At 38.9% G+C, this 5,052-nt stretch overlaps 1 long non-coding RNA gene across 1 annotated transcript; it reads right to left on the reverse strand.

Annotated features, from left to right (window-relative positions):
• Positions 1-2,577: 2,577 nt before the first annotated feature.
• On the reverse strand, positions 2,578-4,818 carry LOC147817811 (uncharacterized). Its single transcript, XR_015438651.1, has 2 exons — positions 4,572-4,818; positions 2,578-4,198 (listed from the first exon to the last, which is right to left on the reverse strand). It is a non-coding gene; the product is annotated as an uncharacterized LOC147817811 (long non-coding RNA).
• Positions 4,819-5,052: the final 234 nt, after the last annotated feature.

Raw genomic sequence — 5,052 nt, forward strand, 5'->3', positions numbered from 1 at the left:
AGAATCCACCTAGATCCTGCGTCTCCAGGGTTACCACGGCAACCACAGCCACCTGGGTTCCAACCGAGGGTCTTCAGCTACAGCGCGACTCACAGTAGGCCGGTCTTAACACTCTGCTCATGACTGGGTTGATGTCGAAATATAGCAATATTTAATCATCAGACCTAATTCATAGATGTAGCATCATTAGCTGTATAGTCATAGTGTATAGCCATAACATATTCTCTCCCACCATTGCCAACTCATCACACTGCTCATTCATTATTATTTTCATCTTTATGATTATTACACCTTGCATTTACCCTGTACATAGTAGTTTAGTTAAATAAACTCATTTATTTACGCCCAGTTGTTGTCCTGTTGTATTCTTTTGACGTAGAGACTGGAGATCCATTGAATCAAGAAGTCATGGCTTCCGATATGAGATTGATAAATTTGGCAATGAAGTAATTCATTCTTGTCCTCCTAGAGGACTGGTGCCCCATTTCAACGAGAGTAAATCATTAAATATAGCGTTAACGCTACAACCAGTTGGCATCCATGACCTGCCATCGGAGGGCTGGCCTAGTGCCGGTATTTGGACGGACAGTTCCTGTGGGTTTGCCTCTATGGTTCTGAGGGGCCATGCGTGGAGGGAGTCCAAGGACGCTTCAGCAGCTAGCTGCTAAAATGGAAGAGGAGGAGCTTCCATTTTCCTCCTGGGCAACCGATTGTTTGCAAGACTGTGACGCGAATGTAAAGCAAATGCATTTATGAAGCTCTGCCTTGAAGTTTGCTGAAGGTTTTTATGGAGCACATCTGGTATGAATTTAGACAATACCAACGTGCACTGGTGCATGTCTACATATACACCCAGAAGAATCACTTGCCCATCCAATGAAAACTCTGAGAAAATCACTGTTATAGCTATTTTTTTGAGCGTTCATAGTTTTCTTTTTCTATTTTGTCATTGGTTATCAAAAAATGCACTGCTTTCATATTAGCCATTTTGAAGGTGTGGGTGTGCTTAGTCAGTGCTCCTCCTTTACATTACACTGCGGTACAGACACAGTTAAGTGAATTGCAAGACTTGTTTGTAGCTAGCTGCTCTCAGCAATCCAATTAAAACTGTTAATACCTTGATTCTTGTTCAATCTTTTCTCTGGTTCTTATAAGTTGTATTAGTAGTCTTGTATAGTTTCACAGTTGAGTTTGCACATTTTGGAAGCTGCCTGTTTGTTATCAGCTCACAGGCTATTGGTTTAGTGATTAGCCAGCTAGCTAGCCAGCTCCAGGCTAGCTATAGCTGATTTGTAGCTAGCCACTGGAGTTGGCTTGTTATGTATAAAATAATTTTACAGAAGGCTAACACGATTAGTTTTATTTAATCAGCCTGGTAAATCTTCCAGCATGGATAGGTGGCTCATTAAAAAACAGGCTCCCTGTTGAGCCCAGCACATCTACCAACACAAGCAAAGCGTTTCTGCCTCGGTGTCAGGGGCAGCAAACCTCCGTCCTCCACAAAATCTAGACACACCATCCTCCAGCTCTGCCATGTCCACTCCTGATTTAAATAAGGAAAGCCTTAGGGCAGGCTACCAATCTCGTCCATGGCTAGAATATTCTGTCTTGCGTGATGCCTGATTTTTCTTTGCCTGTTGCAAATTTGATGTTTCCAATTCAAAAAGAGAGGACATATTCACATATGTGGATACACTAATTGGAAGAGAGTGCTGGAATGAGATGGTGTTTTCCTTAAACATGCCTCTAGTATTCCTCACATTACAGCGATGTCTGCATGGCAGGAATACCAGCATCGCTCAGAGACAGGTGAAAGTATCATGCAGTTACTGGGTCAAACCCAGATAGAACAGAACAGGTACTATGTTAAAAGCAAAGCCAAAGTCATTCAGTTTCTCTCTGTAAATGAGCTAGCTCTCCGTGGGCGTTGTCAGGGGGATGGGGATGAGGTAGGCCTTTTAATTAGGCTGGTTGTTTACACCATTCAAAAAGATCCCAAACTTGGAGAAATTGCAAAATGCATCCCTGAAAAGGCTAAATACACATCAAATGTCATTCAAAACAAATAATTGAACCACTTGCCAAAATGGTCTTAAAAGGTATCAGGAGGCTGCTAGATTGCTAGCAGTGGGACTGTCATGTTGAGCTACCAGGAAATTCATTTTATTTTGTTTTTTTTCTTCAAAATCAGCCACAATAAATACACCGCACTAGCGACATAAAATAGACCTGAATTACCACCTAATACCGTCACATTCACAGAGCAAGCAGTTGATAATGTTAGGCATGATTTGATAATAATATTAGGCAACATTTAGAGCTTACCACAAACATTACCAAACGAGAAACATCCAAATATCTTAATATTAAAGAACAATTTTATGATGTTCCCATTTAAAAGAAAAATATTCTGCAAAATGATTCAAAATATTTAGTGAAAATAAAAAGTCTTTATTTTTGAATGCATAAATCAACACAAAGTCATGATTTTATTATGAAACTTTTCTCAATTTGCTTATATATATATATATATATATTCTGAAACGTACTCATATGCAAGTTATATTTTTTACAGTGTACTAAATTTCACCTTCTGTGTTATTTGACACCTACACCATTCATATGGGAAAATTGTGAGTGATGTTATTGCAAAAAAAATTATTTTCTTGCCAGAAATGGCAACCTTCTTGAATTTTCAAGTGACTTGTTTTATCCAAAGAGTAATACACAAGGAGGATTTGTACCAAGTTTAGTACTTGTATCCACATTTGAAAGATTTCCCTGAAATATGCAGGTATCTGTTGCGCTACAATGCTTTACAATAAAAACACATCAGATGAAAATGTCAAAAGCCACACCAGCTTATTGAATTTGAAATCCATACATACATCAACTGTAAATCACAACACATCCAGAGGATACATGATAGATAGATAGATAGATAGATAGATAGATAGATAGATAGATAGATAGATAGATAGATAGATAGATACTTTATTTATCCCATAGGGGAAATTCATGTATCCATTAGCTCATTGTTTATAATAATAAAAACAGTTATTAATAAATAAACAATAATAATTAAATGAGTTCACATCCTTTGGCTGAGGTGTTGTAGAGCCTGATGGCAGTGGGAACAAAGGATCTCCTGAACCTCTCTGGTTGATATTGTATACAATGACACATGATCATCAAATAAAAGAACAAAAGAACAAATCAAACATAAAGAATAATCATTATCTTATACTAAATAAGTGTCAATTTATGCTGCTGAAACATTCTCAGAAGATGAAATTAAAATGAGATTAAAAATGTAAAACAAACATACGTAAAAATATGTAACATCATGATTGTTCAAGGTTTCAATAAAGTGTGATCACCAAGTAAAGAATATGACCACTCAACAACATTAAAATACCCTTTCATATTTACCTCTCTTTTCAGAACAATTAGGCCTCTGGTTGTTTTGTGGGTTTGTAGGCTTATTCACGCAGGCTCCGCATGTGGTCGATGCGGTCAAGGTGCATTAACAGGTTGTTTCGTCGGTGAGCTGGTGGGCTACATCTTGCTTTATAGGTTGTCAGCTTTGCAGCTGTTCCAAGGGGTCGCATGCAGCTGTTTGGTCTTTGGAATGAGCTTGAGGATGATTTGCTGGGTGGAGGGTTGTAGGTTGATTTTTGGTTTTGGATCCTGGTTATTCTCTGAGATTGCATGCAGCTGGTTGGTCTTGTCGGTTGGGTCAATCTCGAAGGTGTTCTGTTATTTGACAGGCAGCTGGTTGGCCTGTTGTGTGGGCCCCTATTTGGGGTGTGGCTATGCATGCTCCTGTTTGGGGTGTGGCTATGCATGCTCCTGTTTGGGGTGTGGCTATGCATGCTCCTGTTTGGGGTGTGGCTATGCATGCTCCTGTTTGGGGTGTGGCTATGCATGCTCCTGTTTGGGGTGTGGCTATGCATGCTCCTGTTTGGGGTGTGGCTATGCATGCTCCTGTTTGGGGTGTGGCTATGCATGCTCCTGTTTGGGGTGTGGCTGTGCGAGATCCTGGTTGCCCTGGGGGGTGGCATTCTTGTTTTGTTGGCTGGTAGCTCTCTTCAAGATGATTATGTAACAGAATCTTGAGTAGAGATCTTAATAGTTTTTTATCATGATCACTGATTTTCTGGAAATGAACTCACCAACAACAACAGCAATCTGCATACTGAAAAATGACATGGTAATCTATTATTCAACATGCATATTATCTAGTGTCAACACAGCAAATTCTGAAAAAAGAAATCTCATTTCATCAGATTATGTTGGGTGTTAAAAATATCTTGCTTTTCAATCTGTATATACAGAGCCTCAAGTCAGATGAAATTAAATTAATCGGAATTTTGAAATTCAAAAATTACATTTAAACATATTTTTACCTCATTAATCAAAATAATATATTCCAAGACTCCACTTATATTGTTTCTTTAACAAGAACTAAGCCCAGATGTTGCAAATAATAAGCTTCAGAAAATGATGTGTTCTGTAAATTAATAACAGACATCAAGATACTTTAAACAAATAGAACACAAGACACTCACCAAAGTGAAATGTGCAGGTTGTTGCTCTGATGTCAGTAGAATCAGATGCTGTGATCCTGTCTGTCCCAATGAGAAACAGGTCTGAACTTAAATACATGCACTGCAGCCGGTGTTACAGTACACACCCACAGTGGAACATTTCTTCTAATTGCTCTCACCGTTGGATGTATGGAGACATGAATTATAATTATAGTTTATATAATTATAATTATAGTCTGTGTTGGCACCGATCTTGAAAACATTGCTCAGATTTACTGGCAAGTGAGCTCCACTCCTGTTCCCAGCACTACACTACTACTGCTACACTACTACACTACTACACCACTACTTCACTACTGCTACACTACTTCACTACTACTACACTACTACACCACTACTTCACTACTGCTACACTACTACACTACTACACCACTACTTCACTACTGCTACACTACTACACTACTACACCACTACTTCACTACTACACTACTACACTACTACA

Source organism: Seriola lalandi, unplaced genomic scaffold (assembly GCF_002814215.2).
Source record: "Seriola lalandi dorsalis isolate HSWRI2012SDOR001 ecotype SW California unplaced genomic scaffold, Sedor1 jcf7180002054885, whole genome shotgun sequence".
Lineage (NCBI taxonomy): Eukaryota > Metazoa > Chordata > Actinopteri > Carangiformes > Carangidae > Seriola > Seriola lalandi.